We start from the raw sequence: 23,098 nt of genomic DNA, 5'->3' as shown, positions 1-23,098 counted from the left end.
GACCTGCACAGATAATTTTCTACCGTAGGCTGTAGTATTCATTACGAACTTCAAATACTAAATTTGAAACAATTCCGATTAATAATGTCGCTAAAATCATCAATATATGGAATATCAAGAGGTACCGTTCTATGGGGGCTATACAAAGACCTGGACCTGTATAGACAATTTTCTGTAATAGGCTGTAGTATTCATTACGAACTTCAAATACCGAATTTGAAACAATTCCGGTAAATAATGTCGCTAAAATCATCAATATACCGAATATCGGGAGGTGCCGTTCAATGGAGGCTATACCTAAATGTGGACCTGCACAGACAATGGGATGACAAACTTAATACAAATGGGATGACAAACTTAATATGGCCTTCATATTATGGTGGAGGGTATAAAAATATATGTATTTGTATTAGGTACAATATTCATTGCAGTTAGGGAATTGAATTAGAAATTAGTAATTAGTAAATAGTCACTGATTTTCATCAAACTTCGCACATCCATTTAGTATTATATCAAGTCAGTATGAAATGATCCCAGATTTTCCCAAACAGTTTGATAATTTCTAACGAAATGAGATGAAAATCTACAATGGGGTATATTGGTTTACGCCTCCTTGTTACTTGTTACCTCACCCAAAATCGGTCAAATTTTTGAAAAATACTTAGTCCAATAAATGAAAGAAAGGGCTTTTCGTACTAGTCTCAATCTATACAATTGAAGTTCTACAAATTTTTTTTAACAATTTTTAAAATGTAAACCCCAAACCTGCGTCGAGGAGGAGCTACATCTATATGAACATTTTGCCAGAGAATTCAAACCCTATTAAGCGAATTGTTGTAATTACGTAACACGATTACCTCCGCTTAGAATTTCTCAACTCCCAGACAAAACGTGGACACAACTATACTCCCCGGTTATGAAAAATGTCTGTAAATGGTTTTTCTGTAAAAAAGCCTAAATAAAAATTTTAGACAAATCGCATTGGAAAATGTGGTCAATACACTCGAAATAGGTAAAATCAGGAGGTACCTTCATAGGGACGAAACATTGAAAGAGACCGAAACATTGACCTATAATGAAAATTTCTACGAAGGACTTTCCTCCCCCCTTAGAAATCAAAATGCCACTTAAGGGCCGACAGATGTATGTCCTCAGCCAGTGTTCGATTTTTATACCCTCAGCCATATGGCTAGAGAGGGTATGTATCATTTGATACGACCAAAACGTGCCTCATCGAAATAACGATTTTAGACCCTAGGTCTCTTTTGACCAAATCCGTTTCAGGACATTTTGAGTCGATGTAGCGATGTCCGTCCGTGCGACTGTCGGGCTGGCTGGTGTGCACGATAACTCTCGAAGGGATTATCCGATTTGGTCCAAACTAGGAACATCGTAATATTTTTTTCAAACTTAGATCGAGTTCGGAGATAGGCAATTTCGGTCCACTCCTTCTGGTACCTCCCCCACAAATGGTCGAAATTTTAAAAAAATATATATTTCCTGTGCCGAAAGAGAAACGATAGTCCGATTTTGCTCCAACTTTGCAAATTCTAATGTTTGCGTCAGTGCTAGATCCGGTGCGAAAATGGACAATATCGGTTCACTCTATCAAGTACCTCCCCCACGGAGGGTCAAAATTTTAAATAATTACAACCCTTATAAAATGTAATGTCCGATTGTCTTCAAATTTCGCACATCCCAATAATTGTATTTCCCCAAGGTCTGGTGTTAAGATGGAACATGTTGGTCCACTCCAAAAGATCGAAATTTTTAATATCCCTAAAGCTCATAAAACGCGAAATTAAAATCCGATTCGATTTAGACTTGGCACATCTGAATATGAATATGAATAACCAAAACGTTCATAAGAACCGAATTACGCATCAGGTTCTTCTTATATTTCACACATCCCATTATTTATACTAACACAAGATCTGTTGTGAAGATGGGATAAATCGGTCCACTCCTTCTGATACCTCCCCCACGAAGGTTCAAATTTTTAAATATCCTTGAAGCTCGTAAAAAGCGAAATTAACATCCGATTCCATTCCAGACTTGCTACATCTCAATATTTCCATCAACACAAGATCTGTTATAAAGATGGTAGAGATCGGACCATTTTTTTTTTTTTTTTTGCTACCTGCCCCACATAGGGATCAAGATTTTGAAAAACAAACCGCTTAAAGGAAGCGAAATAAGCATCAAACTCTCTTCAAATTTCACACATACAAACATTTTTCCTAATACCAGATCTGTTGTGAAAATGATATACATCTACGTACCCCTTCTGGTACCTCACCCACAAAGGGTCATAATTTCCAATACTGTAGAACCGATTGATGCTTTTTAAGTTGTTTTCTCTTAAACAATATCATATTAAGATATTGCTCACCTCTGTTTAGGGTAAAGCAATTCTCTCAGAGCGAATATAAAATTTCTCTCTTTTACTTATTTTACCGGAACACAACAAACATCCCAAAGTAGTCAATACTAGCCCATATTTTGACATAGCACACATGTTGTGATAACTCTAATTTTAATTTCAAAAATTTCCAAAGTTTTATTTAATTCAAATTTTTCCCCATGGTGAAAAAGAATTAGGACACTCCACAATTAATGTCGTTTTCCGTTCTCACTTGTTTTAATTAATTTTCATTAAATTCAATTCCTTTGTGTGATGTTTTTGCACATATACGAGTATATTTATTTATCCCGAACATTTATCCGAACATGAAGTTCAATTCGTTGTTGACACCATTCAATTCAATTCAGTAAAATAACGGAACGCTGTTACAAATGTCAAATTGTTCTTTTTTTCTCTTTTTGCTAAAACATGTATTTGTTGTTTGTTTTGTTACAATAACAAAAGAAAATTCGACAATCGCAGTGTACACAATGGCGGCGATACGGTGACGGCGAATAGCCAAGGATTTAGTGAATTGAAGTATTTGGTTTACGATTTAATTTTTATTGCAAAGGTTTATTTGTTTAGCAGAGATATGTTTTAGTTAGAAAACGATAGAAATAACTGAGAAAATAGGAGATAATTTAAAATTTTTTTTGGTCTTGAGAGATTTTTCCGAATAAATTAAGGAATAACTAAAGATGTCGAATGGGGAAAAACTGCAAAATCGGTTTTCACTTGTTTTTTTTTCACTGGGCAAGTAACTTTAAAAATCCTTTTAAGTTGAAGGGCGTGAGGATAATTCCACTGGCAAATGGCCTCAATATCAAATTTCAGTTCTGTCCCCAATTTACCCAATACCAAATTGCCCACACAAACCAAAACCATCCTAGACACCAACTGTGATCCAAAATGAGCACCATTTAATACTTTTCGTATAAATGTGGGACAAATTTTTCATTCAGCCTAAATCTCAAAACAGATACCGTTATTAATTTAATGCTAAATTTCAGAATTTTTAATAGTACCATTTAGTACTTTTCGTACAATTGTAGTACCACTTCTATATGTCCAGGTTACACAGCGACTCAGCGACTCTCTTCGCCCAATACCAAATTATACCATATATAGTACGATTTAGTACTTTTCGTGCACTTGTAGTACACATTTCCTAAATTTCAAATACGATTCTAAATCTAAGAGCTCTAGCTCTAATGCTTCCTCAAATACAACGCTAACGATATTTAGTACCTTTTGATACTTTTCGTACTGTTCTAGTTGGAATGCTCAAAAATCCAGCCCTTCGGAGCAAGAGTGATCCTCAACCAAAATTTTAATATTCTAGCTTCAGCCGTTTCGTTTGGGCGTTGATGAAGTCAGTCAGTCAGTGAGTCATTTGGAATGGGAACCAAGGTTAAGGAGTAGAGTAAGAAGGTAGTTTTGGAAGTGTGTACTCAGGTATACGAAAAGTACTAAACGGTTATAATTTGAATTTAAAGGATCGAATGGATCTGGAATCCTGAAATTTGTAATTCACATTACTGGCCGAGTGTAGGATTTAGATTTGGAGGGAGTTTTCGAAATTTGTACTCATGTACACGAAAAGTACTAAACGGTACTAAATTTGGTACAATTTTGAACAAACAATAGAGCTGGTATCCTGAAATTTGGAAATAAGATTGGATAGGTAGTTTTGGACATTCGTACTTAAACGTACTAAATTTGGTACAATTTAAATTTTGGGTGGACCGGTAGGTTTGGAGAAGCAGAAATTTTGTATTGCGATCCCTGTAGTAGGTCCGTAATAAAGAGTTGGTTTTAGAAATAGGTACCACAAGTGCACGAAAAGTACTAGATAGTACTACACAAGATGAGATAAAAAGACTGCAACCAACTTCAGACTGCTGTCATTTCTAAGCCACTCATCCGACAGTTGTTAAAATTATTCCAGTGACGGTTCATTATATTGTTTACAAGCGTACAAAAGCATTTTGGAGACAATTTTCCAGAAAAAAGTTATTCGCGATGGAATTCAAGCGTGATAGTGTGATTTCTATATATTTGACTGGAAAATCACAAGTGGCTATCGTTAGAGCATTCCAGCATTTAGAAGTGAATAAATATTTTGTGTCTAATACCATCGCTCGTAACCGTACTGGTACTGATATCGTAGCCCGACTTCAAGGAAGTGGACGGAAGAAAACAGAAATTGTTCGAAATGTAAAGAAGCGACTTAATCTAAACCCGCGTCGCAGTGGCCGAAAAATGGTTCGTAAGCTAAACATATCGCAAGATTTCATTCGGCAAATATTGAAAAATGAGCTCGGGGTAAAGCCATTGAAATTCACAAAAGTGCAAGAACTTACACCGCAACAGAAAGAAAATAGATTCAAAAGAGCTAAAGAGTTGCTTCGCTTGGCCGAAAGTGGTGAACTGCCGAATTTAGTTTTCTCCGTCTCTGATGAGAAAACATTCGCTGTCCAGCAGTTTGCAAACAAAAAATATATTTACTTGTCAAAGAGGTCAGCTAAAAATATGCACCTCCGGTTGACCCCCAGCACTCAAGCGCTGGCCATGGTGATGGTGTGGGCCGCCATAACAGCCGATGATCGCTCTCCGCTCGTATTAATCGACCGTGGCATCAGAATAAATACCGAATATTATCGCGAAAATATTCTGGAGGGTGTATTGAAGCCCTGGGCACGCAAACATTTTGGCAGCAGACCAACAAGACTCGGCACAATCGCACCCAGCACGCGCCACCCAAGAATGGTTGCAAAGTTAGGTTCCTCGCTTCATTTCCAAAGCACAATGGCCACCAAAATCTCTTGATACCAACCCGTTGGACTATTGTGTCTGGAGTATTTTGGAAAGAAAGTTTGGCACTAAAAAATACCAAAGTGTCGATCACCTCAAGCAAGCACTTCACCGGGAATGGGCCAAGATACCGCAGAGCAACATTCGGGCAGCGTGTGACGGTTTCATTGGCCGGTTGAAGGTCATAAATCGTGCCAAAGGTGACCAATTCGAACAAATCTAAACGTATTCTTAAATTTGATGCTATTTCCGATATCTTTTGCTTTCATATAATAAAAAATTGTAAAAATTATGGCGTTTGACTTTGTTGCAGTTTTTTTATCTCATCCTGTATATTTAATTAATCGAATATTGGCTGAGGGTATACGTTCAGCAAAACCGACTGACACTTTTTAACAGTTTTTTTTTGTTTTTTGTTTTTTTTTTTTTTTTTTTTTGAAAATTATTTGTCATTGCTGGCAAATTTGTTTACCCTTTGCCAAAGAAGAAGACTTTCCACCTTTAATGTGGGTCACATCAATAATAATGCTCTTCATATGTGACTCTCTTCTCTCTTTACCAATCTCTCTTTGCCAATCTCTCTTTGAATAAATATTAAATTTTCTCTCAGTGTTCAATTCAGTCATGCATTTAATCAGTAACACAATCACTGACAACAAACACTGTCACCAACACTAATCCATGTTTTATACGGTTATTTACAATTCCTCATGTGGAAATATTGGATGTGTTCTAGTCTTTCATTCATTCAGTCAATTCTCCCCTCATCCACTCCACTCAACTACATCTAGCCGAACTACCCACTAATGTATATTTATTCGCATATTTACAGTTCCTCATGTGGAAATACTGGATGAACGTGGCTCCTCAACACCAGAGAAATATTACAAAGCCGGCAGTACCATTGGACTTCAGTGTGTCATATCGAAAATACCACAGCCAACATCGTACATAACATGGCGGCACAATACACGTCTGCTAAACTATGATACCAGTCGCGGTGGTATTAGGTGAGTATTTCATGGCATGTTTTTTTCTGGTGCCTCTTTTTTTTGGGGGGTTCGAAAAGCGAAATCGACATTGCCGACATCCAATCCAACCAACTCCCAACCTCCATATTTTTGTGACAACACCTTGTGTGGAGTATTTTACATCAGCAATTCGTGCAAATGTCATGACACGGCACCCACATAAACACATTAGCCCCGATGTAGATCCTACTTAGCAAACACCAGCTAAAACACACACACACACGCACACTGCTGGTATTGTGAAAAGAGAGCTGTGGATGAACGCGTGCACAATGCCACAAAATCCAATTACAAAGACTTCCGAACACACACAACCTAAATTTACAAAAATTCACACTCACACATACGCACACACACGCTTACAGGATGACTAAAATTTTAAATGGATTTTCTTAGCAAGTGGCAATGTGAGGGTATTCCCCGCCGGCACCTCTATTTTTACAGAACCGACCGGCTAAACAGACAGAATCCCGCACAGAAGTGCCAAGAAATTTTTAACTCAGCCTCTTTCTCTCGCTACCGCTCTAACGCTCACTGGCACTGGCACTTAAAGGAGCAAAAAATTTTTACTGGCATTCTGTCAAAATAGCAAATTAAGTTTTAAATTGAAAATAGCTTAATCTCAGCAATAGCTACTCCAGCAGCAGCAGAAGCGGCAACTCAAAACAAAATTAGTGACACAATCTCCTGACAAAACACCAAATGGTCTGAACATGCAAGAAAATGGCAGTTTCAATATTTTCGAATACAATCACACACACACGCACATACTGACACATGAATTTATGTTGACGTGTTTTATGCGTTTATGTTGCAGGGATGACACGGAATGAGGTTTCATACGACAGGTGTACAACCTATTGCAAAGGGATACAACATTTTTTATACATGAATTGAATCTGAACAAGTAAAAAAGCTGTAAGTACGACCGGGTCGATGTTTCAATAGCCTCCACCATTTGGAACGAATTTGGCAATTTTTAAAATAATAAAATCCTTAAGAAATTCTGTTAAAACCTTAAAAATACCGAATGTAGCCGTAATATTAGGGTCCATACGACGACATGGACCTGCATAGACAACTTTTGCCATAAGCCATTAGAATATTCCAATGCGAAACTTAAAAAAATGTATCTAAAATTAGAAAAATACCGAATATCGGGAGGTACCGTTATATGGGCGCTATACGAAGACGTGGACCTGCACAGACAGTTTTCTGTCATAGGCTGTAGTATTAATTACGAACTTCAAATGCGAAATTTGAAACAATTCCGGTAAGTCACAAATAGAGATTTTTTCCAAATTTTGACAGAGATCGACTAAAAAATTTGTGAGTGATTTTAAAATGGGAGATTTATGGGTACTATATCCCAATTTGAACCGAATTTTGTCACAATATACACAGAACACCAAAAAATCTGGAATTTGAAGGAGACCTTACCACAGCTGTGCAAGTTACACTTTGAAACAATTTTCAGGTCATTGTCTGGAGGGTAGGAAATTCCGAAAGAGTCTTGGGTTCCCATTGCAAACTTTAAAGAATTTTCTGTTATTATCCAATACGATTATCCGCACTTAGAATTTCTCCATCCAGAGAATATTACTTGGGAAGTGGACTTGGATTTGCAGTTATGTGGTTACCATACCAAAATATGTACCTATGTTAACATTTTTCTGTAAGATGGTTCTCTACCTCCAAAATAGCCTAAATACAAGTTTTTAACCAAATTGATTGGAAAACCAGTAAGGAAAGGTCAAAAGTCGGGCGGTGCCGTCTATATGACACCCTACACCAGTATGCATATTTGGTAGAGCTTCCGTCACAAAAAAGTCTATGTTGGGAATCTATGCGAAGTAGATCATACCAACTATGAATCCTATTTAAATGCGTATCATGGCTTTGGAGTAGCCAATATTTGGGAACTATATCCAACTCTGAATCGATTTTCAACAAATTTGACGGAGGTTCCTCTAGAACTAAATAACATTGCTATACAGGTTGAGATAAAAAACAACTGCAACAAAGTCAAACGCCATAATTTTAATTTTGTTTTTTATACCCTCCACCAAAAAAGGTATGGAGGGTATATTAAGTTCGTCATTCCGTTTGTAACTCATCGAAATAATCATTTTAGACCCAACAAAGTATATATATTCTTGATCAGCGTAAAATTCTAAGATGATTTAGCCCTGTCCGTCCGTCTGTCCGTCTGTTGTAATCACGCTACAGTCTAAACGAATTAAGATAGGAAGCTAACATTTTGCACAGATCTCTCTTTTGTCTGCAGGCAGGTCAAGTTCGAAGATGGGCTATATCGGTCCACGATATCGTATAGCCCCCATATAACGGTACCCCCGATATTCGGTATTTTGATGAGTTTACCCACATTTTTCAACGGAATTGTCGGAAAATCCACACAAGGAGTTCCTTGTGGATACTTTATACCTCGGCAGAGAATTATCTATATAGGTCCACAATATCGTATAGCCCCCATATAACGGTACCCCCACGGTATTCGGTATTTTGATGATTTTTGCCACATTTTTCAATGGAATTGTCTGAAATTCCACAAAAGGAGTCCCTTGTGGGCATTTTACCTCCTCAAAAAGAATTGTCTATATAGGTAGACCATATCGTATATCCCCCATATAACGGTACCCCCCGATATTCGGTATTTTGATGTTTTTAGCCATATCTTTCAACAGAATGGTCACAAGGGGATCTTTGTACACAAGAGGTTCTTTGTGAGCACTTTACCCCCCGACAGAGAATTCTCTATATAGGTTAACGATAACGTATAGCTCCCATATAACGATACCCCGCGATATTCGGTATTTTGATGATTTTAGCCACATTTTCCAATCGTATTGTCTGAAAATCCACACACGGAGTTCTTTGTGAGCACTTTACCCCTGAAACGGAATTGTCTATATAGGTCCACAATATCGTATATCCCCCATATAACGGTACTCCCCTATATTCCGTATTTTGATGATTTTAGCCACCTTTCCAATCGTATTGTCTGAAAATCCACACACGGTGTTCCTTGTGAGTACTTTACACGCAGACATAGATTTGTCTTTATAGATCCACAATATCGTGTATCCCCCCATATATCGGCACCTTCCTATATTAGATATTTTAAAGAAAACCAAATTCGGCAGTTCACCACTATCGGCCAAGCGAATCAACTCTTTAGCTCTTTTGAGTCTATTTTCTGTCTGTTGCGGTGTAAGTTCTTGCACTTTTTGGAATTTCAATGGCTTTACCCCGAGCTCATTTTTCAATATTTGACGAATGGAATATTGCGATATGTTCAGCTCACGAACCATTTTTCGGCCTCTGTGACGCGGGTTTCGATCAAGTCGCTTCTTTACTTTTTGAACCATTTCTGCTGATTTGTTCACATTTAAATGCTGGAGTGCTCTAATGACAGCCACTTATTGTTTTCCAGCCAAATATAAAGAAATGACGCTATCACGCTTGAATTCCATCACGAATAACTGGAAAATCTGAAAAATTCTCACCAAAATGTTTTGTACTTGTAAAAAATATAATGAGCTGAGCTGTCCTGGGCCAAAATATCATGTTTAACCCAACTAAAATCAACTGGTAACGCGAAATGGAGCTTATACCAAACCGATGACCTTTAATGACAATTTTTAGATAAGAGATTTTTTATTCGAGGAGAACTCAGGGTGTCTAATTATAACTATATCGATTGGAAGTTGTGGCCGATACCTTAAATATATTGAAAAAAAAAAATACCACTATGTAGGGTTATCCAAAAGTTTTAAAATACTTGTATTCGAGTGAAGCCTCCCATCGTAGAATGGAGAACAAAAAAATTTAAGGGTTTAAACGATAAATTTTGCAGCATATCCTATGTCGCAGTATTTGGTCTAGATGTGTGAGAATTTTAGTCGCACTATAACTTCAGACTCTCTAATAGAATCTAACAAATAATACCTGAATCCATCCTTACAATAACTGGATTTCCCTCTTTTAAACTCACGATGTCAAATATGTATGTCGTCTGACTTTACAACATGCCATCACCAATTATGCTGCGGCATATGTATCAATTGCCACACATGCACACACCTACCCACTCGCACACACACACTTATGCCGGCACTGGTTTTCCTCCAAAATTTATTAGATTGAAACGAAAACATGTTGAAAATTGCTAATACTACTGCTAAACCCAATTCGAGTACGTTTCATGCTCTAATCGTGTTATTGAGTAAGAGAGTGAGTGAGCGAGTGTTATCCTCTGTACGTATGTGTGCGTGTGTGTGTGTGGCATTAACATGAAACAACATTCAAGCAGTGGATTCGAAAACGTTTGGCACGGGTTGTTTCTATTTGTGTACGGGGGGGTGGGTGGTGGATGGATATGTATGCAAATGATGTTCGTAAAAATTGAATGTTCAAAACAAATTTAGTTTCTACCGTTAAGTGGTTTGCAAAGTGTTAATGGGATTTCTCTTTTTGTTCGCCGGAAAAACAAAACGTGGAGAGCGCTCGCATTAAATTAGTATTGGAATATTTATATTGTACGCGCTTAAATCGCTAAGGCAATAAACGGAAGGCGATTAAGAATTGAAATAATAAAACTGTGCAAAATCGAAATAAAAAATTATAAATAAATTCAAATAACTTTGCTGTGGCAACAATACGAATGTGCTCGTGCGTATGTAGTTGTCAATTCACACACATTATCATAATCGCCATTCCATTGTTGATGTGGTGGTATGTAGGAAATATTTTTTAACTTGAATAGTTATTTGGAATTTAAATGGGAAATGAGCGGCGTCAAGACACCTTATAACGTAATGAAGGATATTAATAGAATAAAATTTGGATAAAAAAGAAAATAATATCTTCTCTTTTAAATTCAGTCACTTCAATTTCTTTGTTTAGTCTGGATTAAAATATATATCCACAGGCGAAGTGTGAAAACAGTGATATTTTAGAAGAAAATGTAAAAAAGCTGTAAGTTCAGCTTGGCCGAACTTTGAATACTCTTCACCATTTAATACACATTTGGCAATTTTCAAAAAAAAAAAAAAAAAATCCGTTAAAAATTCTGTTAAGATCTTAAAAATACCGAATGTAGCCGTCATATTAGGGTCTATACGACGACGTGGACCTGCATAGGCAACTTTTGTCATAAGGTATTACAATATTCAAATGCGAAACTTGAAAAAATATCTTTATAATGTAGCAAAAATCATCAAAATACCGAATATAGGGAGGTGCCATGGGGGTTATAAAACGTGGACCTGCACAGACAATTTTCTGTCATAGGCTGTAGCATTCATTAAGAACTTCAAATACCAAATAAGAAACAATTCCGGTGAATAATATCTCTTAAATCACCAAAATACCGAAAATAGAGAGATACCGTTATATGGAGGCTATACGAAGACGTGGACTTACATGGCCCATTTTCAATACCAAAAGTCCGGCAGACATAATACACATTTGAGAAAAATTTTATCAACCTACTTCATTTCGTTCGGAAGCTAGAGTGATTTCCACAGACGGACAGACGGACGGATATTGCTAAATCGACATAGAATTTTATACTGATTAAGAATATATATACTTTGTGGGGTCTAAAATGTATATTTCGAGGTGTTATAAACGGAATGACAAACATAATATACCCTCCATACTATGGTGGAGGGAAACAGAAAACTTACCTCAAAATTCCATATCGGTCCAAATATTCCCAATATGTGCAATATTATTATTGTATTGCTTTTTTTTATATCATCCACTACACATGGTATGAAGGGCATATTAAGTTCGTCATTCCGTTTGTAATCCATCGAAATGAGAATTTCAGAACCAACAAAGTTGTATATATTCTTGATCAGCGTAAAATTCTAAAACGATTTAGCCCTGTCAGTTTGTCCGTTTGTTGTAATCACGCTAAAGTCAAAACGAATTAAGATAGGAAGCTAAAAATTTGCACAATCCAGTCTTTTGTCTGCAGGCAGGTTAAGTTCGAAGATGGGCTATATCGGTCCACGATATCGTTTAGTCCCTACGGTATCCCCCCATATTCGATATTTTGATAAATTTTAACCACATTTTTCAATGGAATTAACAGATCTTCTACATAAGGAATTTTTAGGAGTACTTTACCCCCTGAAAGAGTTTTATCTATATAGGTCCACGATATCATATATCCTCCATATAAAAATACCTCCCGATATTTGGCATTTTTATTGTCTGAAAATCCACACAATGAGTTTCTTCTGAGAATTTACACCATGGAAAAGAATTTTATATATAGGTCCACGTCTTCGCATAGCACCTATATAATGGTACATTCCAATATTCGGTATTTGTATGCTATTACGGACATTATGGACCGGAAATGTTTCAAACTTCATATTTAAAGTTCGTAATGGGTACTACAGTCCATTACAAAAAAATGGCTTATGCAGGTCCACATATAGCTCCCATGTAACGAAACCTCCTGATATTTGGTATTTTGATGATTATGGAGACATTATTCACCGGAACGGTTTCGCTTGGCAGAAAGTGGTGAACTGCCGAATTTGGGTTTCTGCGCCTCCGATGAGAAAATATTCGTTGTCCAAAAGTTTGTAAACAAACAAAATGATCGTGTTTAGTTGCCAAAGAGGTCAACTAAAAATGTGCACCTTCGGTTGGCCACCAGAACTCAAGCGCCGGCCATGGTGATGGTGTGGGCTGCCTTAACAGCCGATAGTCGCCCTTCTCTCGTATTAATCGACCGTGGCATGAGAATAAATGCCGAATAATATCGGTAAAATATTCTGGAGGGTATATTAAATCCTTGGGCACGCAAACATTTCCAACAGGACTCAGCACCATTGCACTCAGCACGCGCCACACAAGAATGGTTACGAAATGAGGTTCCTCGCTTCATTTCAACGCACAATGGCCACCAAAATATTCGGATACCAATCCGTTGGACAATTGTGTCTGGAGTATTTTGGAAAGCTAGGTTGGCACTAAAAAATACCAAAGTGTCGATCACCTCAAGCAAGTGCTTCGCAGGGAAGGAGCCAAAATACCGCAGAGCAACATTAGGGCAGCGTGTGACGGTTTCATTGGCCTTTGAAGGCCACAATTCGTGCCAAAGGTGACCAATTCAAACAAATCTAAACTTATTCTAAAATTTGATGCTGTTTCCGACATTTTTGCTTTCATTCAATAAAATTAAAAAAAATGTAAAAGTTATGGCGTTAGTCTTTTTTGCAATTTTTTTATCTCACCCTGTATTATGATGATAGAGCAAAATCGGATTCTTCTCTTTCTGTTCTTTCTGTGCAATCAAATACTTTCTGTGAACATTTGGGCCTTTTGTGGGGGAGGTACCAGAAGGAGTGGACCGATATTGCCATCTCTGAATTTGATCTAAGTTTGATATTAGTATTACGATTTACCAAGTTTGGACCAAATCGGATGCTCCCTTCGAGAGTTATCGTACGCACCAACCAGCCAGACGGAAAGACGGACATCGCTAGATCGACTCCAAATGTCCTGAATCGTATTTAATCCAAAGAGACCTAAGGTTTAAAAACGTTATTTCGATGAGGCACATTCTCTAGTCTCTAGTCAGTCTAAAGTGAAAGTTCTGATTGCTATGATTAACTATTTTTCAAAATTTTGGTGTTGCAAAATGGTCAGGCTTAATCCCATTATTGCTTACGATCTCGTCACTTGGGTTGTTTTTATAAAAATGGGAAAATGCCTGACCATTTTGCAACAACAAAATACTATGGTATCCCGAACAAACAAGCCAATATTGTTCTATTTTTATACTCTCCATCATACTATGGAGGGTATATTCATTTTGTCATTCGGTTTGTAACTCATCGGGTTTGTAACTCATAATCTTAGACCCAACAAAGTATATATATTCTTGATCAGCGTAAAATTCTAAGACGATTTAGCCATGTCCGTCTGTCTGTCTGTGTGTCTGCCTGTCTGTCCGTCTGTCTCTCTGTTGTAATCACTCTATCTTTCGAACGAATTGAGATGGAAGGCTAAAATTTTGCACACCTGTTTATTTTTCCAGAAGGCAGGTTAAGTTTGTAAATGGGCCATGTCTTCGTATAGCCCCTATATAAAGGTACCTCCCGATATTCTGTAGTTTGATGATTTTAGCAACATTATTTACCGGAATTGTTTCAAATTTGGCATTAGAAGTTCGAAATGGATACTACCGCCTGAGACAGAAAATTGTCTGTGCAAGTCCACGGCTTCGTATAGCCCCCATATAACGGTAGCTCCCTATATTCGGTATTTTGATGATTTTAACGTCATTATTCACCAGAATTGTTTCAAATTACGTATTTAGAGTTCGTTATGGGAACGACAGTCTGTGACAGAAAATTGCATATGCAGGCCAGGTTTTCGTATAGGCCCCATATATCAGTACCTCCTTATATTCGGTATTTTGACGATTTTAGGTACAATACTCACCGAAATTTTTTAAGGTGTCGTATTTGAAGTTCGTAATGGAAGCTACAACCTATGACAGAAAATTGTCTATGCGGGTCCAGGTCTTCGTATAGCTCCTATATAACGGCACCTATGTACGGTATTTTGATTTTGGCTACATTATTCATCGTTTATTTCATGTTTCGAATTGGAATATGGTAATGGCTTGTGACAAACAATGCCTATGTAGGTGCACGTCGTACAGGCCCAAATATAAGGGCTATATTCTGTATTTTTAAAATGTTAACAGAATTTTTGACGAATGTTATTTTTTTTTCGAAAATTTTCAAATTCGTTCTAAATGGTGGAGGGTATTCAAATTTCGACCCGGCCGAACTTACTGCTTTTTTACTTGTTCAAAATGTCATCCTTGTGTTAAAACTACGGCTGTAGATCTTTATCTATCTTTATAAATGGTCTCATCTTTTTTTAGTCCTGCAATTTTCATATTCGATCAGGATAAGGAAATATGACCACATAAGTGAAACCATCGCCTATATGTACATTTTCGAAAGATACCGCCAAGGATAAAATCGAATCAAAATCAGGTCCACATATTAGTGTATACCCAATATGATGGTACTACACAGCTTTTTAATCTCGGAAGATTTGATTCTAGAAGTAATTGTGATTTAGTTTATTAGGGTACTTCCAAAAAATTTAATGAAAAATCCAAGTTTTGAGTTAAGTTTCAACAATAGCGGCATCAAAGATTTTCACCAATTTTCAAAAAAAAAAAAAATTGGTGGTATTTTTCCATTCTGAATTTTAAAGGGTTGATAGCTTCCATGGTCTGGTCAAATTTTCTTACAACTCACTTCTTAACATCTATGTTTCTTTGCAATGTACAATTTTTGTCAAAAACACATTTTCCAAAAACATTTCCCACGCTACATTTGTCACATAGTGTTCCATAGTGCCCCACCGAACCGCAGAAGCACTCTCAATCATTTCTTGTAATTCCATTACAGATGTTGTACAAAACAATTTCCCAAAGATAACCACATTCGGTGTTGCCGCTTCCGCAAGCAAGCTTGTGTTTTACGCCCATAAACAAATAACATTGCATACATAAACACAACCAAAAAATTCTACAACGTAAATGTATGTGTGCGTGTGTGTTTGTCTACACACAAACATATGTAAGTAATTAAATCGGTTTCCGGTTTGTTGTATGACATTTTGTCAAACAACAGCAGCAGTAACTCCTTTTTACCCAAAGAGAGAGAGAGAGAGAGAGAGAGAGAGAGAGAGAAAGGGGGGGAGAGGGAGAAGAAAAAAAAGAACACAAAAACTTTTTCCATCCAGTTTTAACAACTTTGAATTGATTGACTTCACTTGAAAAAAAAGATTTCTCCCTCCCCCACACCTTCTTAAGAACTCTGGAGAAGTTACACGTTACGCCTTGTCTTGTTTTATCTGTTTCTTTCCTTCGTTCGGATATATCTTCTTCAAAGTTTTAACTTGCGAGAAATCTTTTAAGACTTTTTGAGATGAGTTGGCATGAGTGCATCTGTGTGTGTGTGTGTTCTTAAACCATATAGAACACATGTACATATATGTATGCATGTCAGGATAGGTATACTACCATAAGAAACTATTCCAAAGATTTACGCATTCGCAAAATATCTATGTTATTAAATTTGCGGTAAATTGTTGTTGTTTTAGTGGCTGTGGCTTAGTTTTTGTTGTTGTGTAGTTTCGTATCTAAAATGAAAATACAAAGACATTTCTCAAATTGAAATGAAAGAGAACTACAAAAAATATATTTGTCACATCAGTGCAATGACGAAATAAATTTGGTATGTTGTTATCTATTCAAGTTTGAGGAGAAATGCCAATTTGGGATGCCCAGTTTGAGATGGTTGGAAGGCTGTATTCATACATCTTTTTTTCAGTTTATTTAATGGGGGCGAAAGCCATTGCTGCAAGCCATTATTAACTACGGTTCACGTAAGGCCCTACAAGTGTGCATTATTAATAGAAACTCTTTCTAATCATTTGATACGTTTCAAATGTTCCTAATCAAGATTGCAGCTTTTGAACCCATGTCTCTTATTAAGAAACTTATTTGAAGACATTAGGAGTCGAGTTAACAAAGCCGATCCGTCCGGTAGTCTGATTTGATCAAAACCTCTCATATCATGGTATTTCCTCCCTCCTCCCATTTATATGGGAGCTATACGAAGACGTGGACCTGCACTGAAAATTTTCTCTCTTAGGCTGTAGTAACCGTTACGAACTTCAAATACGAAATTCGAAATAATTCCAGCAAATAATGTCGCTAAAATCATGAAAAAGCCAATCATGAATATCGGGAGGTACCGCAATATGGGGGCTATACGAAGATCTGAACCTGCATACAAAATTGTTTGCCATGGGTTATAGTACCCACTAGGATCTTCCAGTACGAAATTTGAAGCGATTCCGGTGAATAATGTTACTGAAATCATCAAAAAACTGAATATCGGGAGGTACCGCTATATGGGGGCTATGCAAAGACTTGGACCTACATACAAAAATTTTTGTAATAGGCTGTAGTACCTATTACGAACTTCAAATACGAAATTTTAAATAATTACGGTAAATAATGTCGCTAAAATCATGAAAATACTGAATATCGGGAGGTACCGTTATATGGGGGCTATACGAAAACGTGGACCGAAATGGTCCATTTACGAACTTAACCTGACTACTGGTATACTATGCATGTATGAAAAATTTTAGCCTTCTATCTCAAGATAGCGTCATAGCGTTCGAAAGATAGCGGGACTGCAACAGACAGTCAGACAGACGGACATCGCTAGATCGCTTTAGAATTTTATGCTGATCCAGAATATATATACATTGTAGGGTCTATTATGATTATTTCCAGAAGTTACAAACGGAATGACAAAGTTAATTTAAAATTTCAAATGAACATTATTTTCGGATTGTAGGATTGGAATACGGAGATAGTTTTCGTAATTTGTACTTAAGTGCACGAAAAGAACCAAAGGGTACTAAATTTGGTACAATTTTGATTTGGGTGAACTGATAGAGCTGGAATGCTGAAATTTGGAAATAAGATTACTATTACACTATTGGATTGGGATGTGTACGAAGTTTTGGAAAATCGTACTTATGAGTATTAAAATTGGGACAGTTGAAGTTTTGGGAGAACCGAAAGAATTGGGATCGTTAAATTTGAAAATAAGATTACTATAGCATTGTAGAATTGGGGTATATAGGAAATTTTGGAAATTCGTACTTATCTGTACTAAATGATACTAAATTTGGTACAATTTGGATTTAGGTGAACCGATAGGGTTGGAATTCAGAAATTAGCAAATAAGATTTCAATGTTATAGGATGATTAAAGTATGCAGGTAGTTTAAGAAATTTTGAGTGTAGGATTCGGGTAGTAGGCCGTTTTGGCAACTCGTACTTATACATATGTACTAAATTTGGTACAATTTGAATTTGTGTGAACAGATAGAGCTGGAATCCCGAAATTTGATATTCAGGTCACTGATGATGTCTGTGGTCAAGATATGGAGGTGTTTTTTTAAATGCGAAAAGTACTAAATGGTACTAAATTAGATATTGGGTGAAGAGATATGGCTGGAATGTTCAGATTTGATATTGAGGTCTCTGTTGTTAAGAGGTAGTTTTGGAAATGTGTGCTAGAATTGTAAAAAAAATGTATTTATTGGTACCAAACCGGGTGAAGGACTGTAATCATGAAATTTGATATCTCAGTTGGTATCTGGATTAGAGAAATGCAGGTGGCTTTGGAAATATGTACTATAGTTGTTCGAAAAGTACTAAGCGGTACTAAACTGCGTATTGTGTGAAGGGCTGAATCCTGAAATTTTATATTAAGGTCTCCTTTTTATCTAGAATTGAGATATTGAGGTGGTTTGTATTGTATTGTACTATATTTGCTACATTTGTATTGGTATTGGGTGAACAGATAGAGCTTGAAGTCTTATATTTGGTACTAGGACTAGGTGTATAGCCGGGACATATGGAGATTTCGGAAATGGGTACTATAATTGTACGAAATGTTCAAAATGGTACTAAATTTGGTATTAATTGATGGGAAAGAATTAAAATTCTGAAATTTGATATTTAGATTACTGATGGTATCTGTGTCGGAGATTTGGTGATGGTTTGGAAATTCGTCTTATATTGCACGAAAAGTACTAATTGACACTAAATTCGGTATTGGATAAAAGGATAGGGCTGGAATCCTCAAAATTTGATATTAAGGCCCCTGTTGGTATCTAGGATTGAGATATGGAGGTGGTTTTGAAAGCCACCAAAAGATCACTTAAATTGGTTTGGGAGTCTTAGTCACATTGTCCCAAGAGAATGGGCTGGAATTTAACACCATGGGATAATTACGAGAAAAAGACAATTTCGAACAGATATCCTGTTTTTATATGTTCTGGCATATCGCAAATCTAATAGTAAACCTAAATTGGAATTGGATTTGGCTATAATTTAAATTATCCATTTGCGTAGTATTTTTTTAATATTTTTGAATATATTTGAAAAAAACCTTAACACTTATAAAAACTACAATTAGAATCTCCAAAAACCATGGTTAGTTAATTAATCTACTAGCTTTATATACATATCAACGTTTTTATGAGCTCCCAACATAGCGAGATATTTGAATCCACAACAAGGCTTACATGTTATTCTCATGGAGAAAAACATCCTTAACTGAATGACCTTAACGAAATTTTCCTTATTTTCCGTAAAACAACCTACTCCATCACAACAACCAACCACAATCTTCATCCTTACTTCTCCCTCGCCCCATTATATCCTTTATGTTCTCGCCATATCTCATTTGGTTCATAAGTTTAATGAACATTCATTGTCTCGCATTTTTTCCTCCACGACAAATCATAAGCATAAATCATAAAAAAGATATAACGAACATACACACACAGGCACATATGCACGCACACACACACGTACGCACATTTCCCTTTACTGACCTTCACAATTTCGACATTTGTCCTCATAGACCGTAAATCGTTTCACATAATTTCTAATTTTTTATAATTCCCCAGAGAACATCGCTTTAACTGGGTAGTGGGAGGGAGTGGCTGGGGGGTATTGGCGGCTGGGACTTGGAAATAAATGTATTTTATTGACTCCATCCCAGCAAGCAAAATCTATCCCCCAAACCACTTAGAAGTCACGCCTAAGCGATTGAAATCATCGCGTCTGATATCGCTTTCTCACCCCGGAAGGATCATCCTTCGGGAAGAGATGAACCACGCCCGCGATAGTTTTCTAATGATCGTGGAAGTCACTTCCTCGATAGTTATTGGAAGTGAAAAAAACTAAAAAAAAATTTTTTTTTTTACTCCAGACTTAAGCATTTATTTTTTTATTTTTATTGTTATTGTCTCTTTTTCCAATGTTCATTTGCATAGAACTATTACTTATTAGATGAAATGCTCAAACATTTTTTTTTTCGTTTTAAAAATGTGATGTCTGCATTGGGAATCGAACCGAGGTGTTCAGAGAGCAAAGCCGGCATGCTTACCACTGCGCCACAGTGTCTTATATTCCTCAGATAGAATAAAGTCTGATTTATGTTCAATTCGTAAATGATGGCAAACTATCACTGTTTTATCCGATGGTAGTCACTAGATAGTGTCTGCACACGCGACACCTTCGTTTAAATTTCTTGACGCCACTAAGTAGTAACTACGTGACGATAGAAAGTAGACAACAGTAGTTTTGTTATTGTAAATGTACATACTATCGCATTTAATAGGATTAGAAGCGTCGCAGAAGTGGCATCTTAAAATGGAAGTGAGTCACACACTTCCAAATGCTTGCTGGGATGGAACGTGCGTAATGTGCAACTCATCTGTCTGTCTGTATGTGTGTGTGAGTGCGTGTGCCAAAGGTTAGCATCTGTGTGGCAAAATACCATCATTAATTGCTGTCACACCGTGTTATGACAGAAGTAGACAAAGTTAATGCCTTGAGGATTTTCATTTTTTTATTTTTTTTTTTTTTTTTTTGTTTTTGGTCTTGTTTTATTTTCGTTTGGTTTCGATTTAGCAATTATTGGTATTTAATTTTCTTGTCGCACGTCTCTTGGCTTTCTTGATGAAAGTATGAGTCACACAATTAATGGAAATTAAACTGATGACGAGAAAATCGTCAGTCATCTCAACAGTTATAAGAGGCGGATTTTCTCCCTGTTGCTAACTGAGAACTTGTCAAAGTCTTAAATTGAGACAGAAGAATGGTCATCTTGAAAGGCAGTTTGATGGGTATCATAGTTATTATGATGACGATGATGATTTACTTTTGTGTTTTTGTTGGTTTGGTACAAAATTCCGATTGAATGTCATAACTGACAAATGACGTCATGTTTATACCCTACACCACATAGTGGTAAGGGTATTATGTCTTTGTGCATTTGTTTGTAGCATTGAGAAGGAAGCGAGATAGACGCATAGTTACTTTTGAGGATCTCCATAGAATCACTTTCTGAGTTGATTTATGCATGTCAGTCCGTCTGTCCATCCGTCCATCCATGTATTCTTGTGAACAAAATGCAGGTCGCATTTATTATCCGATTGAGATGAAATTTAGCACAAATCATTTGTTTGGCCCAAGGACGAACCCTATTGAAATTGGAGATAATCGGTCAAAATTTAGATATAGCTCCCATATATATCTTCGTCCGATTTGCCTTTGATTGTGCACCAAACGTGTAATATCAGTCCGAATAGTATGGAATTTTGCACATACAACCACATTAGGCCGGAAAATAAGTATGCCAAATTTGATCGAAATCGGTTTAGATATAGCTATAGCTCCCACATATATATTGTTCGTCCGATTTGTTATTTTTGTCCTCCGCAGCCGTAATATACACTCTGTAACAACAATATTTGGGGAAATATATCAAATACAGCTCAGAAATACATTTGCTAAATATTATCGAGATCGGTTCAGATTTGGATACAGCTCCCATATATAACTTTGGTCCGATTTACCTTTGATTGTGCACCAAACGTCTAATATTTGTCCAAATGGTATGGAATTTGGCACTTACGTCCGAATTGAGTCTAGAAGCTAGTATGTCAAATTTGGTTAAGATCGGTTCAGATATAGCTATAGCTCCCATATATATTGTTCATGCAATTTGTTATATTTGTTACCCACAGCCGTAATATGCACTCCGAAACAACGATATTCAGGGAAATATATCAAATACAGCTCAGAATTATCTTTGCCAAATTTTATCGATATCGGTTCAGATTTGTATATAGCTCCCATATATATCTTTATGTCATTTCAAATTAATTTTGCACCAAATGGGCAATACAAGTCCGAATTTAGAAGATACAAATGTTTCGGCATAGTTAGTCTTTTGAACTTTAAATTATTATTATAATCATAGCGTGTGTAATTGAATTCTCCAATAAAAAACTTTTAATTTTTATGTGGAGCTCTACTAAATTAGCAAAGTGGTGTAGGGTATCATAAAGTCGGCCCCGCCTAAATTTTCAGACTTTCAAGGTTTTACATATTATTTATGTTTTTTCTTTGAACTTTGCCGAGGTGAACTATTCCACAGTGGACCATCAAATTTTTCTGTCCAAAATTATTTCAACATCTCCATATGTAAAGCCTAGAAACCTTCCTCAGTGACCTCAATATGAAATTTCTAGATTTCTGCTCTATTCCTTCACCCAAAACCAAATTTAGTAACATTTAGAACGCATTTCCAAAACCACAGACACCAAAGGTGACCTCTATTTAAAATATTAGGATTTCAGCTCTCCTCCTTCACCCAAAATTCTCGGGATTCCAGCTCTTTTCCTTCACCAATATCTTTTTTTTTTTTTTTTTTTTTTTATTTATTTATTTAAATTCGTGTCTATTATTACAATTATATATACAAGTTCTGAGATTATACTACTTTTTATAGTATTACAGCAGGTAAATTCAAATTGGTTTAACCATATTATCTAAATAAAATATCACAGTTAAGGAGAAAAAGGAATGGAAAACCTTTGAAGGACTTTGATTAGTTTAAGAAATTTGGAAAAAATAGGAATAAGTCTTCTTTTAAGATAAAAGTAGATTATACAAAATTTTTATAATAAATTTCTTATAAGACTGTAGTTAGATCTTCTGCATCGTTCTTCGAATGACAGAGTCTGTTGCCGCATAACCATTTCAATGGTTTTATGTCCGTAACGAGAATGTAGATGACTTGTAGAATAACGCCAAATAAGATTATGAATGATTTTTAAGTTCTTGTTTTGTATTACTTGCAGTTTTTTAATAAGATAATTAG

The 23,098-nt window shown here is 36.4% G+C and overlaps 1 pseudogene; it reads left to right on the top strand.

The window, feature by feature from the left end:
* Positions 1-23,098, top strand: part of LOC131801056 (uncharacterized) — a 162,895-nt pseudogene that overhangs the window by 95,045 nt on the left and 44,752 nt on the right.

Source organism: Musca domestica, unplaced genomic scaffold, assembly GCF_030504385.1.
Source record: "Musca domestica strain aabys unplaced genomic scaffold, Musca_domestica.polishedcontigs.V.1.1 14, whole genome shotgun sequence".
Taxonomy (NCBI): Eukaryota; Metazoa; Arthropoda; class Insecta; order Diptera; family Muscidae; genus Musca; species Musca domestica.
This window is presented reverse-complemented; position numbering and strand designations above follow the sequence as displayed.